We start from the raw sequence: 24,414 nt of genomic DNA, 5'->3' as shown, positions 1-24,414 counted from the left end.
CAGTTTTTTTTGTTTCAATCATGCATCTGCATTTATTTATATTTATGCACATCTGCAATTTTTGGCAAAAAAAAGACTTTTGGATTTTTTTTTAATTTTTTAATTTAAATTATTATTTATATTCTTATTTTTATAATTTAATTCCAACTTAGTCTAAACTCTCAGTTCTAACCAAATTTCTGAATTTCTTTGAAATATATTCATATTTATAAACATAAAGATAAACCATAGTCTAACCTCTCAGTTCTGACTTCATTTCAGGAAAAAAAATTGCATGATTCGATAAATTGACAGATGCTGTACGAACATGACTGAAAAATACTGTTAACTACATATTTCATAGTGTGTAAAACTGAAGATAAATTTTATTTTTCATGAGTATAATTATTCGAACTGGAGAAATTAACTATACATGCCTTAATCAACAACACCAACTCATATATACATAAACAATACCAACATATTGAAGCAATAAAATAAAAATACTTTCAAATATTTATCAATTTTTTTGTTTACGAACATATTTATAGTCATGTATAAAATATGTTTATATTCATAAACGATAAAAAAAAAGAATTTCAAATTTTCTTATCTATAAGATATATAAAAAATAGACACATTCTTCTAAATATTAACTTGAATAAGTGAAAAACTGCCGTAGAAGCGATATAATGCAAAATTACTAAAAAGGGAAACTATTCATTTATACGTAATTTCGGATTTAACGGCCTTTTAAATTGCATGATTTTGTCTTCAAACGTTTGAAGAAATAAGAAAGAAATTACAGACAAGTTGAATTTCAGTTTAATGCGATCTATGAAAAATAATTTAAACGGGATATGAACACTTAATTTGAAATATAGTCGTCTGAAAATGCTTAGACTTTATCTGTTTATTTTGATTTCATTTTTCAAAATTTAAAAAGAAAGAACTACAATCGACAAATTAATTTGAACTCTATCTTTTGACGAATCTTCATATTTTAGAAATCCAAGAATCCAAAAAATACATTTTTCTGCCTGTGATTTTGCTAGCTTCAAAATGCTTTGAGACGAACAAATAAAATTTGGTATGTGATCTTTATATTTAATTCGTAGAATTCTATAAATTTCGGAAAGAGATGCAGACACAAGAAGTCAGCCTGGCTCACTATCTGAATATAGGTGAATACGATTTTTATCAAAGCTTATCTAACTAAAATGTGTATCGTGATAAAATTCTTAATTTAAGAAATGTAAATGGCCAATTATTCGGTACATGAAAATGAGATAGCACAAATACACAACGACTTAAGTGAACCAATTTTACTTTGCAAAACTTGTTATTATGAAACTTGAACTTATGTGTCGGATTTTGGTTATAATTGATTTAAAAAAAATATGGCGGTATTCATAGGTATTCCAAGATCTACAATTTTTTACTCGGAGGGGGGGGGTATCTTTGTTTGAGAGGAAATTTCGGGAAGATCTATTGTAGTGGTTTGACATTTAAAAAGAGATTAAGTTGGTTTCTTTGAATGACACACTGTAAAAAGTATTAATGTTGCGAGTAATTTAAAAATATATATATAATTAAATTAAAAATTAAAAATATAATTTAAATTATGAAACCCCTTTTATAGCGAGCATCTATTACCTAATAAATAGCTATTTATCAAATTTTGTACATTTAATCACTATGATCTGATTTGTTTGAATGCTTTTTGAATGCTCTCCATATCCCAATTTACAAATAATATGCCATATGAAAAGTTATGTTAAAATTCAAAATTTTATGGAATTGAAAATCTTTTCTTTTTTTTAATATTTACATTTTTAATTTCATGACTATTTATGAAAATCTAAACAAAATTTTGTATACAGAATTTAGAAAAATTAGGGAAAATCCTTAATCAAGTATTTCATTAAAACATCTGCAGTACCGCTCACCAGCAAATCAGTAAATGGATTTAGATATTTATGTGTTTTATATTAGATTTTATTTTCGTTACAGGGAATAAAATGGTGAACCAGAATTTCACGAGGGCTCACATTTTGATTTAAAAGTTAAGAAGAAACGAATAAAACAATGAGTTAATAAAGAATTTTTTTCTAGTTAATATAAATCAAAATTAATTATAGATATGTATATAATAATGTTCGAATAAATGCCAATTTACTTAAAGATAAAATCTCTAGTTTCTTTTGCTAAACCTATAAACAGTTCCATAGGAATTAATTATATTTTTTATATAAATATATAGAACATGAAATATAAATTCCAATCGCCATATCTTGGTTTTTCTGCTTTATTCGAAATATAATCGACCGTATTGATTGTGAACTAAATGCTTTCATAAACATAAATTGAGCGGAAAAGTAGATGTAAAAACTTTTCCTAACTCCGAACAACTTTCAGCAGTCAAACCAAGATTTGGCGAGGCAATTTGGCGACGAGTATTATGAACATACATCTGGTCTTGGCAACCCGCGATTGTCACTCAGAGGGACACGGACGGTTTTATCCGTTGTGAAGTTGAATTCGGAAGACTTAGCAGCTGTTCTGCGAAGTTGTTCGAAAAGTAACTTTTGCTCCGAAAATGCTTATTTGAGAAGATCCTGTTGCCAAACACCTTTGTGGAAAAGCAAAACGCTTTATCTTTACTTTTAGGAAGTTCTTGTCAGGTAAATTCTTTTTGTAATTTATCGTCTGCTCCGTAAGTCATTTGTGGTGACGTAACTTTGTTAAACTTGGAAAAGTGCATGAAATGGAGTTGTATAGTAATAGATCTACTTTTTTTTTAAAGACAGAAAGCGAAGTATCTTTGGCATAAAACTTATTGTTGAGATTTATAAATAATCTTCTAACTTTATTAGCAAAAATTAATACTTCTACAATGTTTTAAAAAAAGCATGCTTGAATCAATTTTCACGTTTTTGAAAATGTGTTCTGATAAAAATTCCTAAATCGCAAATAACAGAAGGTTAAGAATTCTAAAAAAAAAGCTAGAAATTTAATAGAAACTTAAAAAAGAAAATGTATTTTTTTCTTTTGATGTTGAATTGACTTTGAAAGGTAAGGAGATTTAAAACGTTTCTTCAGACTATGTCTATATAAAAAGCATGTTCACGATGTAGTACCCTTTATTTTGAAAAAATAAAACCCAAACAGAATATATTCCTGAATTTGATGTTTTTCGTAACTGAAAATGTACGAGACCAGAAGCTAAAAATAAGTGATTTTTGATAAAATATTCTACAGAAAAATTTATAATCTATCAATTTAGGTTTCCATTTTAATTCTTTTAGATCTTTAGGAAATAATATTTTTATAAGACAAGATTAAAAAGAACTTTTTTTTTTCATTTGTTTTTAAAAATGTTCTATATAATAACGCAATATAATCCATTTTTTTAAAAAAAGTTTTTTAAAATGCTTTTTTTTAAAAAAAAGTCATTGCATATCTGAAAATTTTTATTCAACTATTGCAACTTTGGGTAATGCTTAAGAGTTTTAATTGCATGTTTGAAACATTTTTTACTTTAAATTTCAATTCAGATTTATGTTTTGTTAGATGATTAGAAAATAATAAATTATAAACTAATGAATGAAACTTCATATGCTTCTATTCTATTTTCTTAAGAAAAAAAATCTTTGTTAATATGCAGTATCTTTATTTTATATTAGGTACCGATGTTCTAAGAGTAATTTTTGTATAAATAATAGAACGGAGAAATAATTCTGCAGTTAAATTGCAATTCAACTTCACACAAACCTTTTTTGAAACTTAGATTTCTAATTTAATTCTTTAAATTCTAATTTGTTTAAATGATAAAAATATATTTTAGAATCTAACCGGCATAACTTCTTTGCCTGCATGCTTTATTAAATAATAATTCTTTGATATTAGAAAATTTAATATTTTCGTCTCTCTGTATTTTATTTATAATAATATTACAATAATTTAAAATTTCATTCAAATATTAAAATATCGTATATTTTTGGTATTAAATCTCTCCTACAACTTTTCCTTTGACATTAATCATCATTTTTCATTTCCTTTTTTCATAACAATGATTTCCATATTCATCAGTAGCTCCTATGCTAAATAATTTGGTATTTTTTTCTAGATTTTTGTGCCATAAATATCTTTAACTAAAAATATGGAGTCAGCAACTGCAAAACGCTTTCTAATTTTACAGTTATGGGTCAAAATTTTCATTGATTCAATAGTAAAATATCATCTTAGAATTTATTTCGAAAGTTCTAGTACTTTGATTATTATTAAATAGTAAAATTATTTACTGAAGAACTTTTAAACATTTCCTCAATATTCCTTAGTAGCGTACTTACATATGTTTTCAAAGCCAAAAAAATTTATGATTGAAAAAATGTATAATGAATGTAACTTTCTGTATATACTGTCATTATACTGACTTCAGTATATGAAATATTTTTTCAAATATTTATCCAAGTTTTGTAAAACAATTTAGATTCTCTATGAAAAAGGTGTATGTTTCCTTAAAAAAATTTAAAATTGCTAAAATAGATGTACAAGGTATACCTATTTCTGAATGACTGTCGCAGATAATTCAATTTTTATCTATTTATACTCATAATAAAATAATTTTCGAAAATCGTCAATATCATTTGGATTTGAAAATATTTTACGAAATTAGCCAAATTTTTTGGATATAGTAATTTCACAATTTTTTTAATATTTGATACATATTCTAAAAATATTATTAATTGTTTGTTTAAGTTAAACGAATATGTTGGTTTTCTAAGTCATTATTATGATTATGCTGCGTTCGTGTCGAATTATTCATATGTAAATTTTTATAGAAAATTTTATGTCATATTAATTCTTTTTTATCATTTGAAAGTATCTTTTTTTATTCAATGTTCACTTACTATATTCTTTCATTTTTTTATTGTTTTTTTGAAGAAAAGTGAAGGAAAAATGACAATTTTAATTTTTATTGCAATTGTGCAAAGCCTGTTTTTATTTCAAAATCTGCTTTTGTGAGAGAAAACTATAACCAACAAACTATCTGTTATGTAGATAGAAAATTAAGAATATAAAACTTAATCTCATCTTTAAAAGGATTGGATAAATTTGGACAATTCTGTAGGGTATGAAGTATCATCTTAGCGCTCAAACCTTAAAATCACTTCGTATTCTACAATATTTGATTTTTAATTTCAATTTTTGATCTATCGTATTATCAAATTATTTCTTCTGTTGTAAAAATTCTCTTGAGTTTATTTTAAAAAATAAAAGAAACTTACGTTTTAATAATATAACAATTTTCCCAACCTGAAGATTTTCTGTAAAAGAATTGGAAAGTTCCTAAATCTTCATATTTCCTAAAATAAAAAAAATAAAAAAATGAATTAAATTAATACATTGAATAATTTTTTATATGAATTAATATGAGGCTTGATTTATAAATAATATATTACTTGAAATCCAAATTTTAAAGGCGTATTTGATTAAAAATATTTCTTTCTACATAATAACTCTCTTTTTGTTCTGAAAAATTTGAAAACCTGCGCTTGAGTGTTAAAGGATCTTTTGTTATCACTGATAGGAAGCATTCCATAATATTGCGGAAGAGGAACTTCCGTAACACTTGACTTAGTGTTATTTCTGCAACTAAGAAATGAGTAATTTTTTGAAAAAAATATCTAAAATTCACTATTTGTAATATATTCTTTGAATTGATAATTTTTTTGTAAGGTACATTGAATTTTTTGAAACTTTTAATACAGATTTTTTTTTTAGTTTCCACGTAAATATATATACTTCATTTTAGTTCCTCTCATTGCCTACGAACTTCATTAATAAACTGTCAACAGATAATTTCCTTTAAAAAAGATTCGTCCCCGGTATACTCTAACAAAATTGGAACATCGAATTATTTTAATTACTTAATGGATTGTGGTAAATTATTTTTTACGCTTTTCTAAATGATAAATTTTTCTAAAACACTTCTTAGCTTTTTTAAATGGTAATGAATGTAAAAGATGTCCTGTATAAAAGAAATAGAGATGTGTATACATTGGAATAGAGAACTGTATAAAAATGTTAGCTCTTAAGTTTGCATTGACTTTTGTTCAAGAAATATTTTCGATAATTTTAGATGTTTTTAGATCTTAGATTAATTTAGAAATATTTTCGACAATTTTTAATGACCAAAACAATACAAATTCTTCATATTGATTTAAAAGTTACTCGTTTAAATAATTATTTAATACTACATTTTTTAAAAACTGTTTCAGAGAAAATAATGAAAAATTTTCATTTTTTTGATTTAAAGTTAATTTCTTTGTAGTTAATAGCAAATTGTAAGAATTAGTCTACCATAAAACGGAACTCTGTTTCACTAAGAATTCTTGTCCTTAAGTTAATGATTTCCTGTCTGTAAAAAGACACACATCTTTTACTGAAAATACTATATATTTATTGATAAAATTGTATTTAAAATCAGTAAAATGTAGTTTATATATATATATATATATATATATATATATATATATATATATATATATATATATATATATATATATATATATATATTATTTATAGTTAAATATATAAATAAGTTTCTAAAATAAATAAATGAAAATTATTGAGTTATTTTATAAACTTATTTCCCGAATTTAATAACACCGAAAGTTTTGTAAGGAATTCTTCGTAAATTTCTATTAGTTCTTTTATAGGTTATCTAGAATATACAATTTGAAAAATTAATGCAAAAAGTTAATTGATTATTAACAGTTATTGTTTATAATAAGTAACAAACAGGTCTCAAGTGAAAATCATTGATTTTTTTTATTTCCTGTATTTAATAATATCATTTATATCATGAAATACAGTACTTTTTATACGTATAATGGCTAATCGAATCTTAAAAGATAAATCCTATAATTTATCAATTCATTAAACTCAGGTATAATTTGAATATATATTTTTAAAACGTTTACAAAATAGCTAGTATCAAGTGGATTTCAACTATAAATAAAAAATATTTTTTTTATGCTTTAATTTGAAGAAAATGTATTCAGTGAATTATTAAAAATTGATTCAAAATTATGTGTATTTATTTTGATTAATAAGTGAATAGATTTTAATATGTGAAAATAAAAACTGTAGTAAAATTAAAATATTTAAATTTTTCAGTCTTTTTCTTTTCACGGAGATAATTATCCTGAACAAATTACTTACCTAAGTATTTTTCTGGCTGGAATTTCGGCCATTATAATCACTCACGCGATGCTAAATAAATGAGTTATGGCGTCGTCGATATGCAATTTTTTATCTAATAAAAATGAAATCTCATTCGTTTTATTATAATGTTTTGTAAAATTTACTATGCAACCATTTGTATTGCATTTGATATTTGTATGAATTATCGCTTGGCTTTAAACAGGAAGAGTTGAGGGACATTAATAATTAAATTCCGCAGTTAACTGATTAAAGGACTAAATAAATTCAGTTTCTTCTAATCTGCAAATGAAGCGAGAAATAGTTTAAAAGCAAACCATTATAACTTATATCGATTAGTTTGATTATTTGTCTTTATTGTAACTTATTTATTTTTGTGAATATTTTCCTAGACTTTTTTTTATAATGTATAATATATGAAATAATAATTTATCTAATTTTTTTTGGATAAAATTTTACCTTGGCTATAATAATGTGTTATAATAAATATGTTATAATACAAAATCAATATTCATTTTTATCAGAAATATACAGAAATGAGAAATATGAAAAAGTACTGTTATTCATATATGAGAAAAATGTTGAAATCTGAATCTGACTTTCTTGATGGATTTACTTACCTAGTTATGCATAGAGTGAATATGATTTTTCAAAAAAGGAATTTAATATAAAAAGTTTTTTTAGATAAATAAATTTTAGATAATCATATTACATAATTTTTCACTGATTTAAATGTAACAAAAATTTAAAATCTTTTTTTATCCTCGAAAAGACACTGTTTTGGGTAAAAACGCAGACAGGTGATAAAATCGCAGATAAATAGTAAATGTACCAATGCAGCGTTCCCTAGATAACTAGGCATTTGAATACGAGTGGATGCAATTTTATTTGTAGTTTTTCTATTTTGACATTTAAAAAAATAGAGAATTAAATGTCAAAAACAAATTAATAGAGATTCGAATTTCTAGTCAGATACCTAGAATCTAGAAAATACTTTATATTTGTTCATAATTTTTTTTTTTATTTTGGCATTTAAAAAGAAATAGGGAATTAAATGCCTTAATTAAATGTCTAAAATAAATTAATAGAGATTCGAATTTCTAGTCAGATATCTAGTGTCTGGAAAATATTTTAGACATTATTTGTCTATTTTTATTTTATTTTTAAATTTTGATACTAATTCTTTAGTAAGGATAGCGCGCACATTAAAAATACCTTTAATATCGGAGCATAATGCGAGTGGTTAAGTAAAGGTGTGAAAGAATTATTATAAAATATGTTTAAAGATATATTTAAAAATTCATTAATTTTACAAAAAAAAAGCACGGTTATAAAGTTAAATGAAAGAAAATTTATTATATTTTTAACTGTTGTAAAAATTATCTTTGTGAAATGAAATGCTTCGAACTTATTGAAAAAAACATTATTTTAAATAGTTTTAATTTTAATTTTATAAATGTTTTCACCAAGAGCATATAGCTTTATGTCACATATGGTAGCTCTATGTCAATCTGTCTACTCTTTAGAAAATTTTGAACAACTCTCCTCATACTTATTACATTTATAAATGACATATGAATCTACAAAGATTATCATGCTAAAATTATGCGGTAAAGATTATATGAATTTTGATGAATTCGATTGACGAATTTTTAATTTTTATCAATCAAAAGACGTTAGATATACTTCTGTAAAAACAAATACTGCAATGAAAAAAATAAATTAAATTAATACTAGATAAAATTTGAAACTATTTGATAACTAGCAGAATAAAATTTCAGTTCAATTATCAAATATTAATTCAATTATTATTCGATTCAATGAGTACATTTCAATTAATGGGGCAGTTTTTATCTGTTCATATTCAAATTAAATAGGCACAGATAATTTACGCTCGATAAACCAAAATCTTTCTCTTCCAGTTTCAATTTAAAATACTGAAACATTTTTTCCTGGTTATTTGTTTTTATTTTTCATCATCTCTTTATATTCATCTGCCAATATTTGTTATTTTTTGCATTGATTGATTTCGCTTTTTCCAAAAATCATAAATTAAAAATCATGAAAAGAGAATTTCTAGATTACTCTGTTCTAAATATTGATTCGTGGGTTGTAAATTGTTCTTGAAAAGTCAAGACAAGTGTTGAAATGTATTCTTCGAATACACGCAAGGGTTTGTGTTAAGAGACCCACTTTATCGTGATTAATAGAGTATCATCAGTTTTAAGTACTCCAATCAGATTCCTGTCGATAATGTAAGAAAGAAGTCAAAATCAAAAAAGTTTTAATTAACTTTTGTCGGATAGTAAATCGGAAAATAAAAGAATAAATAATAGTTTTTTTTTGCATTATTTCTAATATTATGATTTTTATGAATTGATAAATCATATTGTTTAAAAGAATGGGTTATATTATGCAGAATAAGCCTGCTCGATTATTAAAAAAATCGTAATTACATTATTAATATTAAAGCAATATACATAAGAATACATATACATATGCATACGAATACATATACATATACATACGAATATATAAACATATACATACGAATACATATACATATACGTACGAATACATATACATATACATACGAATACATATACATATACATACGAATACATATACATACAGTATACTTACATGAATATATAAAATTTTAGAATGAGATGTGATATAAGTTGCACTCTTATAAAATAAAAGTTTCTTAAGTTCCGATTTGAAGGAATGTTTGAAATATTTCGGAGTAAACCACGGAGTTTTGAACCATTATCGGATTACGAGAATAACATTTGAATCGGCATTCTCTAGCACAACAACGTTACATGCTCCATCAGTGGGAACAGGTTTGATCATTTAGATCAGATTTAGTGTCGAACAGGCTCATATACATGCCTTTGATGGATTCGAGTTCGAATTTAGACCAATCGGTTCCGATTCTGAAATTTATTAAGCAGAACACAACGGATTCGAGAACGAAATTAAGTGTTTCTCCTTTGCTTTTTATGCAATTTTTATGAAAAAAAATCCATCAGTGATATATTTTAATTTATTTCATAACATTTTGACATTTCTGAGCGATTAGCAATCATGTCAAGTGAAGACAGATGAAAAGAGGACTTATCACAGCAAAATTAAACAATCATCTAATTTTCTGCTTCATCTGAGTTAACTTTATATTATTCAATGTATTTAAAGGGAATGGAATAAAAAGAGTTCTGTTGGTGATAGATCAAGCGATCATGGTGGGCATGCTAAATTATTTTGCACAGGCTCCTATATATATTAATGGGTATTGGTACTTTTGTGTGATTTCGGTTTTAATAATGGAATTACATTCTTTCAAGGAGACTGGTCTTTGTATGACTTCAACAATTTCATTGATTTGAATGTTTGCTTTTTTGCTTGGGACTAAAAATTATGTCACCATTATATTTCCATTATCATTCCTTTAAAAATCTGTCATTATCATATCCTTTCTTTGTCTACTTTCGAAATCCCTTGATGTTCGGTAGGATTCATGGAGTGCTTACACTTGCTGGTTGCTTATCTACAGACATTGTTATTATTTGAGAACGAGGCAATACATTTTAAGTTTTTCACTAATATAGAATGTAGTTTGAAATGAATCTACATATTGAGCCAAGATCGCTTCATTCCACAGTGTTGCAAAAAATACACTTATCTTCAAATAAAAAATTTTCACAAGCGTATAACTAAAAATATAATAAATGTGTTTGAATATAGGAGGAATCTTAATATCAATCTTGTTTATGTGTTACAATTTCATCAGGTAGTCAAACATTTTAAACAGTACATTTTCTAGATTTTTCAGATTTTGTGTAATGCAGGTTTCACACAATCGGCACTTTTATATTTTCTGAACCAATCACGGTGATCCTACTTGAGTTATATATATATATATATATATATATATATATATATATATATATATATATATATATATATATATATATAACAAGGGTTTTTGAGCAGCATTATAAGACCTTAATTCTTCTCTTGTAAAGAACTATCATTTAAAATTTTAAGTAATTTTTCACTATTAGCGTTTATTTTTGAAATTACGCTAGTAAACAGCAAAATAGATAAAAACGAAGAATTTATCTAAGTAGCTTCCGTTTATTGTAAAATCTACAAAATTCAATACAAATCATTCAATTGCTGTCTAAAAAAATTAAAATTCCAGCTGTCAAAAAACGAAGTAATAACACAGATGGAAGTGCCTGTAATATGCCAAAAAGTAGGCTGCTGTATGCTACTGGAAAAATGCGTCATGAGTTTGCCATTTATAAATAATAAATAAATATTTCAAATACGAATAAATATTCAGTTTCATGTTTTTCATAATTTCTACGGAAAGGCATAAAGGTATGTTATCAAAAATAGATTTATTTTATTCTTTATAATTGAATAATGAACTTTTTGGAGCTTGTTAATATTTTAAACGATTACTATTTTAGGTTACAAAGCCTAAGTAATTTTTTTTTGTTTATGGTGTTACTTCATCTTTCTTATTTACAATATATATATTTTTAATTACTGTTCGTTTCAGTATTCTGAAATTACCAGTTTTCGAAGATTCTATTTCACTAAGGGGTGAGACGCGGAAGGATGAGCACATTTCCAGATTTCCACATCATTCTTTGACTTTGATTTCCGCCCTATTAAATAACTTTTAAGTTATATTTTTTTTCACTTCTTGTTTCTTACTGCATTACTTTATTTTAATTCAAAATTGTGTATTGAATACTTATATGGCTAATTCAAGCGCTGGTTCAATTTTTTTTAAAACTATTTCATGTAATATATTTAAAATAATAGTATTTTAAAGTAAAAAATCATTATTATTAATATTTTTTAAAATATTAAATTATACATTTAAAAATACCTTATATTTTTAAAATAATATTTTTTAAAACGTTCCAGATTTACAGCAAACCCTTAAATAAAAAAAAAATGTTTTAAATAGGATGAAATCTCGAATACTGATGTTAATCTCAAAGTATTGTCAAAATATTCAGTAAACTATGAAAAAAGAAGCATTTTAACATTCATTTGCTTTATTATTTTGCGAAAATGTAAATTACCTTCATTGGTAATTACAGAGAAGAAATCTTCCATTTATTCATCAGAATTTAATGTTTATGCCCCTTACAGTAAACACAAATTGAAATATTTTATTGTGAATTAGTATCGTTTTCTGACAGTATTATGAGGCGTACACATTACAGATAATTCACAAGTCCACGAATAATCCTCCTTTCTTCTTTCCTCTCACCCCTATTTTGACGAATTAAACTCATCCTAACATATGCGCAAAAGCACGGAAGAGATTTTAGAATTAATTTATAGAATTTATTTAACTCTTATATTGTCGAATTAGCTTTGACAACTTAATTTTCATATCATTTAATAAAATGTCTGAAATATTTAGAATACTATATTGTTTATAGCAATTTAAGAATATATACAGAAAAATGCTTTTTTTTTCACATATAAAAAAATTGCTTAAAGAACTAAGAATCTAAAATTAATTGAAATAAAAGTGTAATTAAAACTAATATATAAAGATGAATTTTAAAAGGCAGACGATTTGAAATAGCTGTTTATGATATAGGTACAAAAAAGATTTTTCGAAAATTTACTTTCAAATACATTTTCTTCAAACCTGAGTGTCTCCATATTTAATTGCAAATAATTGATTTTTAATTTCTTATATTATTGTTATACTTCTTACCGAAAACAGTAATTTTAATTATCATTAAAATAGAATTTTTAAAACCTTTTCTAGATATCGATCCGTGAACAGCAAATTGCTATAGAAAGGTTTGAAATATATTTCCCGGGTACACACAAGGGCTTTGTAATGTGTCAGGACTTCATAATTAATGGTGTGTTGCCATTTTTAAGTGCATCAATAAGTCTTCTGACGATAATTTGGGTCGTCATGTTCTTAAGAAAAAAGTCAAACAGAACAAATTTTTCATTTTTGCAGGGAGTGCAGTCGGTTATTCGAGGATGATTAAGGACAGAAAAAAAATAATGAATCCTTTCTTGAATTGAAAAAAAAAAATAGGGCTATACATCATTAAAAATAGTGCAAAATGTGGGAGATAAATTCTTGGCCTAGATGTAACCAATCTGGCTCATAGTTACCTTTTAGATAGCAAGTATTAATTTAGAATGGATTTAAACGAAATTTAATTAGGAGTTTTATTAAAAAATTGCTTAAAGTTTTTCTTCAATAACAATGAAGCATATTATTGCCTAAAACCCATTTTTACATGAATTAAGTATTTAAAGAAAATAAATCTTTAATCAAAACCAATTTTCTTACATTAAAAGTTTTTCATCAATTTTGTTAAAAAATCAATGACTTTAATATTTTTATAGCAAATAAATAATTTTTTTCATGTACATGTTATGGTTGTTATAATTAAAATTATGAAAATTATTTGAAATAATATAAAATATTACTAAAAATCTATGTAACCTAACTAAAATTATTAATTTATTTAATCTGATATCTATAAAATATTGAAAATTAATAGGAAATAAAAAAATTAAAACCTCATGATGCTACGATATTTTCTACTAATATTTCGAATCATCTTTAATTCCTTTCGTTCTATGGCATCGAAGGTTTAAATAAATTTCATTAAAAGATAAATTCTCTCTCTAATCTATACTTGTTTCTTTCCTCTGGCAAATCAAAAATGTACCGTCACGTTTCGAACTAGATAAATTATATTTGGCTGCATTTTTTACCTACAAAGGGTATCAAGTAAGAAAATTTATTCCTTTTGCTTTCCCATGTGGCTTAATTCATATGAAATAAGAATTCATTTTGAGATTCCATTCAACGGTCTTCAAAATAAAAAAAAATAATGAAAAAAATCCAAGTATATATATCAAAGTATTTTGCACAAGCTGTTTCAATTAGAGAAAACTGTATGGCTGTATGAAAGGAAAAAAAAAACCCTGAAGAATTTCACGATATATAAAAAATAAAAGATGTTTCACATATAGTCCACAGAAATTAACAAATTCTTCTCGTCGAGAGGAATAACGCATCGCAAATTGTTTTCGAACATCTTACATTTCGAATAACATCTCAAAATGCATCGAATGTGATTTATTTCTGTAGTTATTATTCTTCTTGAGATATGGAGATATGAAATCCATCCGATACTTATTTTGCAATGACTCTTTGTTTTTTTCTCTATCGTAAGGAAAATACTTTGATCAAAGCTAAGAAAAAAATGTTATATAATTATATTTATATTTGATGTGGGCGTATAAAGATTATCTGTAAATTGAAATTGCTATGCACATTCTACAATATTTTGTAGAAATGCGTTTTTCCTTTTTTCAATTTCTTATAATTTATTAAGCTAGATCTTTTACTTTTATATTGGAAAATAGCATACTACATGAATAACGAAACAATAGCTTTAAAATACTTGAAACGAATAAGAGCATAGTATTATTCAAAAAATGAATATAATCGAATACAATTTCTACGAAATTAAACGATGAAGAAATCAACGATAGATATATAAAGATATATAACAGATATATTTCAACACAGATATATACACATTTTAAAGGAATTTAATTTTAATTTTTGTTCGCAAGAAAATCTTCAGTGCAAATTTAGAATAAAAAACTTTTAAAATTATTTTCATTAATAAAGAGAAATGAAATATTCTATGTAAATATTCAATGTCGAAAAAATGCTTCACTTCTATTCATTTGCAAATAAAGAATTAAATAGCTTTTAAGATATTTGACATGAATGAATACAATTTCAACGGTAAAGACATTGATTAAAGCAAAATCTCATTATAATCCATGATTATTTTCCAGTTACTTCAAAAATACATTTTATGCATTCTTTTTTCTCTATGTTAATGAAATAGTGAATTTATTATTATCCTACTATTCGATTACGATACAAAACAAAACATGAATGAAAAAACTCTTTTTAAAATGCTTTGATTTGAAAATTTACATAGATTGAATGAATTTTAATGTACTTGATTTTACACAGATATTGATAGTTTTTCAAGATTTGATTGCCGTGGTAACTAGCAAGAAAATTCATATCTGAAATGAATAAGTTCGTAAATTTCTATAATGAGTTTCGGAGTAATTTCAAAATCTTGTATTCGCTTTTTTTTCTTAGAATGAATTTTAAATTTGGACGAATGTAGTAATATGAATTATGAGTGCATCATTATGCATTATGACAAATTTCAATTCTTTCTTTTAAAAAATACAAAACTGAAGTAGATGCTGGAGAGATATATCATCAGTCTAAAAATATTAATATTTTTAAAACATTAAAAGTTTAAATTTTTTTAAATGATTCTTTTAGATTGAAAAAAAGACAAAAAATGTAAAGGAATAAGTGATCAATTTTTACAAAAATTCTGAAAAAAGTATATTATTTTTATTATCTTTTAGAAAATTAGGAATGGCAATATTGTTTTCACAATAAATTTTAAATTTGGACTAATATAATAATATGAATGAGTCATTATGTGTTATAACATCAATTACGATTCTTGCTTTTAAAAAAATTAAAACATGACGTTAATGCAGGAGAAATAAAATAAACCATTTAGTATTATTAAACGTTCAGAATTTATATTTTTTAAAATGATGTTTTTATGTTGAAAAAACATCATTTCCAACATAAAAACGTGCATAAGCAAAGAATAGAAAAAAAAAAAGAAAACGTATGAGCAAACGATAAATTTTTCAAAACAGGTGAATTATTTATAATGAATCCATTAGAGAATTAGGAATGACAATGTTTTTAGCAAAAATATTAGTTATTAAAAAATCTATTTGACGAAGGTATTACGTATGATGATTTTTATTTAAGTATTTAGTTTCAAACCAACCACCAACTGATTGAATCAGTCTTAAGCATAAATCACTGGGTTACTGGGAAAACATAAAGGCTAGATCAAACATAATATAAATGTGTTTTGCATGATTGCAAAGAAGCATAATTATTAGCTTTAAACATAAGTTAATGTGAATATGTTTGAAAGTTGTTTTCATTTATTAAGATGTGGAAATAATGCTATTATAATAAACCAGTGGAAGTGGTCTACCCGAAAATTTATCTCAGATTTTCTAATAACGTTACTATATTACCTTCCTTTTTCTTAAAATTATAAACTTTGGGCAAGGAACTGGAGGCAGTTTCTTTTATTTTCGGAGTACTAAATATGAGGAATTTGTAATTAAAGGTTTGTGAAGGGAATGAAGTGTGCATTTTTGGTCCCCCATTTTTTGCAAATTGAAAAAGAAATATAGCACAGAACTACAAATTTTCACAAGTTCACCCACCACATTTCATTGATTTCATTTTCTGAATTTTTGAATTATTGCGTTTATATTATATAAATTGGAAATTAAAGACCAATAGATGGTCTACCTCTTGACAGATTTCATTTCCAAATTTTATATATATACATTTCATATGCTAAATCTGAGTATCAATTTTATCTATCCTATCTATATTTTATTTAATGAATGCATGCAAGTCATTCAAAATTTGATATAAAGTACTGTGCAAATTAATTGGGACAAACACAGAAATTTTCATAAATGTTGTTTAATTATTATAGGTTACCTTACATGCACAGTATAGCAATCTAATATAAAATATGTCCTCCTCTAGCTTAAATGAGATCCTGTACACGGTTTGGCATGGATTCCACTAAATTAGAACATAAATTTTTGATCCCGACATCTCGAAACCAAACTTATAGCATTCTCAATCATTGTTTTCTTTGTTGAGCAGTCCATTTTACTCAGATGTCTCATTACAATGCTCCACAAATTTTCGATGGGATTTACATCAGGAGAATTACCAGACCAATCCAAAACCGTTATTTTCTGTTTTTGAAAAAATTTCGTTGTTAGCTTAGAAGGATGGCGTGGAGCAAGATCTTTTTGAAAGATACCAACACTACCAGCGAACGTTTGCATCATGGGCACAATTTTACTTTCTATTATAGAAATGTATTGTTTAGAGTTCATCATCCCTTCAAATAGTACTAAGCTGCCAGGTCTTTCAGAAGTAAAATAGCCGTAAAACATCTGTTTCTGAGGGTGCTTAACTGTTTGAATAGGATGTTGTTCCGTGATGGGTTCTCCACCACTTCGTCTGACAAATCTTGGTCGAAACCCATGCACAAGAAAATGCGTTTTGTCGCTGAATACAACCTTTTCCAATCTTGTGCAGTCCAGAATTGATATTTTCGATCTCAATCTAAATGTTTTTTCTTCATTGCAGGTGTCAATAACTGTTTTTCTATTGGTTTTCTTGCAAATCTCCCAGCTTCACTAAGCCATCGTTGAACTGTTGATGAATTCACGCTCACACCAGTAGCTAATAATTCTCTCTGAAGATCTCTACTTGTTTTCTAAGGATGCATTGTACCATTTCGTACAAGAAATTTGTCTGTTCGAAGTGTGGTCTTGCGTTTGCGTCCATATTTACTCTTTCATTCTGGAGACACTGCCCCAAAATTCTTTTGCTGATTAATAATCCTGGAAACACTGGATTTTCCAACTCCAATTACTGCAGCAATATCCCTCACAGCCATAGAAGTATGCTGACTAAGGGTAACAATTCTAGTCCTTTTCCTGGCAGTGATATCCATTTTTTTTAAATACACGTCAGAAGGACACAATTCACACAAGTGACCACTTTTTACAGAAACTGAAGAGAAAAATTTTCGACATGTCCTGATCACGTGGTCAAACCGGTTTAGATTAGTCAAGGGCAGTCATACGTTCTAAGAAAATGCAGTTGAAAACGGTTTCAGGCAGAAAATCCCCGAGAAAGAAACAATTTTCTTAAAAAATCTGTTTGTCCCAATTAATTTGCATAGTACTGCATACAAATGCACTGTAACGACCGCATATTAAATTTAATCATTCTAGATCAAAACAGTTCTGAGTTATATTTATAGACAGATAGATATAATATCAAAAGTGAATTTTTCGGTCTCAGAGAAATTTGAAACTTGGAGATTCGTCAAAATCTCGAATTCAATTATTTTTATAATGAAAATTCCTTTTTGTATATTTCGTACAGGAGAAAGTAAAAATTAGCCAATAGGGAAAAGTGACCAATCACTCTATTTTATTAATTACTGATTTTTCAGATATTTCCGTACAAAATATTTTCTTTATTAAATGTTTTAACATATGGTAAGCAGTTATACTATAACATTTTGACTCTTTTCGAAGGCGGAATTCTTTCCTTTATAATTATTTTGCATATTTTTTGGAAATCACTACCTAACAAATATCAGATTGCAATCTAATGTTGCAATCTAAATTTATTAGTATGAGTCAGAACGAATTCTTTTAAATGCAAAGAAAGTATATTTTAAAATATCGTTTGATTACTATACTAAAAGGTAATTTTTTATTTTAATTATTTTATATTTTTAATCACTGATTTACAATTGGCTGTAATAAATATGATGGATTCCTGAAATAAGTTCTTAACAACATATTTTTTCCGATTATTTACAGCTTTCTAAAAATATCTGTTTTATATTACATAACAACTATATTCTGTGAAGGATTTTGTCTTCGAATGTGAATACAAAATCACTCACAGATTTTTCAAGAATTTATGGAAATTATTTGAGAATAAATTCAGTCTCAATGAATGAATATTAGTGTAATATAATATTCTTCAGAATTTTGAAATATAGCAAATAGCATTTTATTCAAAATAACATTTTTGATGAAAATACTGACTTTTAAAGTTTCACTTTCATCCTTTTGAAAAACTATTTCCCATATAAAACTATGCTTTTAACAAACTTGATAGATATTATGAATTTTCTTAGTATTTCTGAGAAGAAATATGGAAACCTTAAAAGCATTCTTTATTACTTTGAATATTTTGATAAAGGTTCTTGGAAAATTTTCTGTGTCTTTCTCTATTCTATTGAATAAATCATAAATCAAATACTAAGAATCTACTTTGGTATTGTTGTTGAAAAACTCTGTAGTTTATTAGGTATATTAGATTAGAAGCAGAGATTGATTACGATTTCCTGAAATATTTTCAAGCACTCTATTTCCTTATGATAGAAAAGTTTTTATTTTTTAAGCTCTCCTTTAATAAATCCTTATTTGTGATAAATTTTTTTATTTGCATATAAAAATGATAGCTGTTTATCTGGTTGGGCATTTGCAAACGTTTTTCCAAAGGATCTTTTTATGAAAACTATTTAAATAGTATATGTCAAGCTAAATTATTTATCTTTTAAAAATTAGTAAAAACAAAATTCATATCAAAATTATAAATTTTAGTACATATGTGACATTTTTTACAAAAAAAAAAAAAAAAAAAAAAAATGTTAATGTTTAATCCAACATTTCAAAATGATGAAACATTCTTCTGAACGAATAATTTGATACATAAATATCACATCATTTTATTGATCCCTTTAAAAAGCCCCACGGACAAGAGGATAGTTTGATTGAGTCAAATCTAGTAGATTAAATGGAAATTATTATTTAAAACAATTACTGAAAATGCATATCATTTTTCGTCATATATCAGGCCACAATGTCTAAGAAAACCCCTTATCGTGTTGTGGGAAAGTCGGTGAACCTGTGGGGCATGCGATTTGAAAAAAGTAAACTGTGACAAAAAGTAAACTGTGACAAGTGAGTAAATTGATTAAGAGAATAATTCAATTAGGAGATTAAACATCTGATCGATAGGCCCAGTTCCAATAAAAACTTTTCAAAATTATTTGTTCTATACGAAGTTCGTTTGTTTCCATAGTCATTGTTTAGGCAGTTGGTTGATGTTGAGTCTGGTATGTAGGTTGGCTGATGTTAATTCAAGTAAACCAAAATGAATGTGAAATTTGTTGTTGTCAGTTAAAAACAGCATATTTAATGATAACAAAAAATAAAATATACACTGAAAACGAATATAAATTAAAAGTAATTATCATCAAGAAATATAAATATACGAAATATTTTCAAACATGAAGGCGAGGGACAAATTTATTTTTCAGAATCAAAACAGAGAGATTGTTCATTGCTATTGCTGTTCTATGTAATGAATAACGCCTCTATTTCGATTGTAAATTATGATGATGCAATAATCTCAGGCATAATTTTTAAAACATATCGTATTATAAAATAGGAGAAGGAAATGTAAATGTTTTGTCAACTTATCGACTGTGGTATAAAGGTAATAGGCATCCAATTCATATTTAAAATCATTGATAAAACTGAAAATTCAGATCCTCTAGCCCGTAGCACTGGACTGATGTCGCACGTTTTGTTTTATATAAATGCTAAGGATTTTTAACTGAATGAATAACTATTGTTTTCCATTTTTGAAGCATACAACAAAATGAAATTTGACAGTAATACTTTACTGACAATTAGTAGTAACTGACAGTAATACTTTACTTATTGACAATTTTAGTAATTACTTCCATCACCTTACAAGTGTGGCACTGTAATCACAGTACTGCAATGTTATTGTACTAATTTAAAACAGTCTTTCAGGTTTGCATAATTTTTTTTACCAATATGGATTTATACAAAGATTTTTTTAATAGAAATCTCAATGCAGGCGTATTAGAAGTTCTACAAATTATGTGAATTTAATTAACAGTTATTGAGAGCATGCTGGTAAATTTAATTTTTTTTTCAGATTTTTATTTGCTTCAATTTTAAGTTATTTCTTGATGGCATTTGTTCAAAAGAACAAAAATTATAATATTTACCATTTTAAAAAAGGCTTATATGCTTTATTTCATCAATTAGACCAAATTATTTATCAATTTTAGTAGGTTAACCAATTAGCTATCCGGCATGATATACCAAAGGCTCTCCCGCTGGGACAGTTCGAAAGTTTGAAGAGCTGATGTCGTCTAACCTGAGCTGAAAATTATGAAATTTGTGTCAAGATAGCCCCATTGTTACTTTTAAAGGATAGATTAATATAATTATGAATTTAGCTCGATTATTTTTAATAAATAAAATTCTAAATTGCAAATTTTTGCCTTTTAAAGTATATTCAGGTGAAGTATATTAATGTGAAAGGGAAAGTAGTAATTGAAATCTTACAGGGAGTTATAATTCGAGTCTTTTAGACATCTTGTAGTAGTATTCTTTATAGTAATTGGATGAACACGGTTTGGAAAGTAAAGCTCTATCACAGATATGCTACCAATCACAGATTTCTCCTTTATTATTACTATATTAGTCTTTGTTGCTGGATCATTTTAGCTAACGTATCTGAAATATAAAATACTAATATTTTTCCAATGATATAATTGACGCCTTTGGCGACCAGTTTGTTCACAAGGAGCAGTGACTTTTTTGACTAATACATACTACTACAAGCAACAATACAAGTTGCATATTACAAGAAGTATTATTATTTAAAAATTTATTTTTGTGGTTTGTTAAAATGGAAGAATAAAAATTTACTGGAAAATGACATTTATGGGAAACTAAGTTACTTATTTCTACTTCTGCTTTTGAAAAAAAGTATTTTAATACTGATCATTATTTTATTTATAGAAGAGATCATTAGATTCAAATATAATTTATATCATTATGAACATCTATAATATCAACACGTGACAGTAAACGGAACCGTTGAAGAAGAATTATTCCCGTTTTTTTTTGTGTTTATGACTGTCAACTGAATTCTTAAGTAAACATAACAATATTTTCATGCACTTCTGATGGAAGATAATGTATCTCTTACCTAAAGATAAACTGAATTTTCTCATATTTTTCTCCAGGTACGTGGTGAATCGGCGTGAAAAAATGCAGTTCATTAAATAAATGTGTTTTTTGTTTTAACACTATTTTGAAAAGCGATTGCTTCATGAAAAAAAAATTATTTGGAAACTAGCTTCAATAAAGTATAAGAATTATACATTCTCTACTCTGAGAAGAAATCATTGAAAAATAAAACAAAATAAATATAACCATTATTTTCAGCAAACTGACTGGCCGCAAAAAGCGGTTACTTTAAGAATAAATTTTGTTTGTAAAATGAATCTTACAAATGGATGATTAAGACGCCTTTGGTGCAAAATGCGAAGAAAGTAAAACAATTATCAAGAATTAGTGAAAATATACATGAAAGGGCCACTGAAAAAAGATTAATTTGGTGAAATTAGTTGAAGTTCAGATGGAAATGTTTTTTCAATATGTCCCTTTAAGTAATAAAATAATGAGTCTTAAATGTTTAAAAGATGATGATAGAAAGATAGAGATACGATTAGCTAAAATATGATACTTCATATTATGATAGAAAGTAAACGCGTCATATTGAAAAAGAGAAGCTCTTTTCCCTTGAAGCTATCATTTTCATTGACATATTCATTCTCTTTATTTATCTTAAAATATTGTTAAATCCATCAGATTTCATGCAGTGGAGAACACAGTGTTTAGCCTTTGAAGCATATCTTACCTTTCATTTAGCCGAGTGATAAAGAAAGAAGAAATTGTTTTAGAACATCTAAAGCAATACTCAAAAACAACATGGGATAGGTGCCCAGCTTTTATTTCAATAAAGTTATTTTAGCCAATAGAGAATGGGTGATTCTTTCTAAACCTATAGAACTATAAAATTATTTACACAATTTTATCTCTACCAGAACATTGCACTTTTGACAGCCATGGTAAAAACTCTTGAAAAGTGAGTGGTGTTGTCTTAAAACTCTATAATAATGACTCGCTCTCTCTGGTGTGTTTAGAGGATCTTCTTTTAAGGAAGAGTGGGCTATATTTTGGCTAGCTTGAAAGGGAAACAACAATCAAAGGCTCGAGCAGTAACAAACACTAGCAGTGGAAAAGGGGGGGGGAGAGAATTACTATTTTTTTATAGCATTTCTCACTTTTTTCACCTGAGCTCCTTAAAAAGTAAAAGCATTCTCTTATGAATGGAGGCTAAATGCCGAAAAAGTTTAACCCATAGAATCAAAACATCATGTTAACTAATTTATCACCTTAAAAAAGATGAATATTTCATTTTCGAATTGGAAGTATCTTTTCAAATCTATTTCTTTTAAGGAATATTGGTGTTTATGACAAATAAACAAATATCATTACTTCGCCTGTCTTTATTCTTTCTCTCTCTATGTATATGTATAAGAGAAAACAATATATTTATAATTTTCCATCTTACTGTTTTTGAGTATTTTCTTATTGACCCTCTTTAGATGTTTTAGAATTCTAAATTCAGATTTTAATAGATCATGGCTAATAAATTAAAAAATGCTTAATATTATGGAAATAGCCTTGCAGAAAGAAAATCTATGTCACTGAAAAGTTGAGTTTTTAAATGTTAAGATGCTGTAAAAATGATTTTCGTGCCCTAATAAATTCCAAAGTTATAATTAATTAATTAACGCAAATGGAAAAAAACGTAACTACATTCCATTTTAATCCCATTTAGAAGGCCGTAAAGTTTTACCGTAAGTAAAGTAAGTAAAGTTTACAGTAAGTAAATTATTACTTTAAGAAGGCCGTAAAGTAAATTATTACAATTAATCCTCCTCGATATTAAAAACATTTGTGGCAAATTTTATTCGATTTGTTAAAGGTTATGAAATTGTATAAGGTTCAAACAAACAAATAGACATTCATTTTAATATATATATAATCAAATTCGACTAGCCATTTATTACAATCATATCATGATTTATCGGGTCATTTAACCTGAAGAAGGGTCATTGCGCACCAACATTTCTTTTTTCCATTACACATAAATAATATATATGCAACTAAATAAAATATTAAATTTAATTCTACATTTTGAAATCTATTTGAATTTTCCACTTTTTGTAGTAATATTGATCAACCAGTTTTTCAACTAGAACATTAAAATCCATTTAAAAATTAAAGGCATGTGAGAATTAAAACCGAATCATGAATTTCAGAGGATTTGAAATATTATTTTTTTCTGTAACATAATAGCTTGAAAATAAGAGGCAAGATCAATTTACTTTTGATGCATGGAACAGTTTGTTTCTTACTAATAATCAGATAAAAACATAAGCATTTGGACATTAGTTGGCTTTTGAATCAAGTATTTCTACAAATAAATATTTTTGATTATGAATTTTATCAAAATTTATCTAA

At 26.0% G+C, this 24,414-nt stretch overlaps 1 protein-coding gene across 1 annotated transcript in view; it reads left to right on the top strand.

Annotated features, from left to right (window-relative positions):
* Positions 1-2,484: 2,484 nt before the first annotated feature.
* The window catches only part of LOC129965877 (GTP-binding protein Di-Ras2-like), a 138,624-nt gene continuing 116,694 nt past the window's right edge, over positions 2,485-24,414 (top strand). The window contains exon 1 of the mRNA XM_056080127.1: positions 2,485-2,663. The gene's annotated coding sequence lies outside the window, so the exon portion shown is untranslated. The remainder of the gene's footprint in view (positions 2,664-24,414) is intronic.

Source organism: Argiope bruennichi, chromosome 4 (assembly GCF_947563725.1).
Source record: "Argiope bruennichi chromosome 4, qqArgBrue1.1, whole genome shotgun sequence".
NCBI classification, from domain to species: domain Eukaryota; kingdom Metazoa; phylum Arthropoda; class Arachnida; order Araneae; family Araneidae; genus Argiope; species Argiope bruennichi.
Note: the sequence above shows the minus strand (reverse complement) of the source record. Positions and strands in the feature narration are given on the sequence as shown.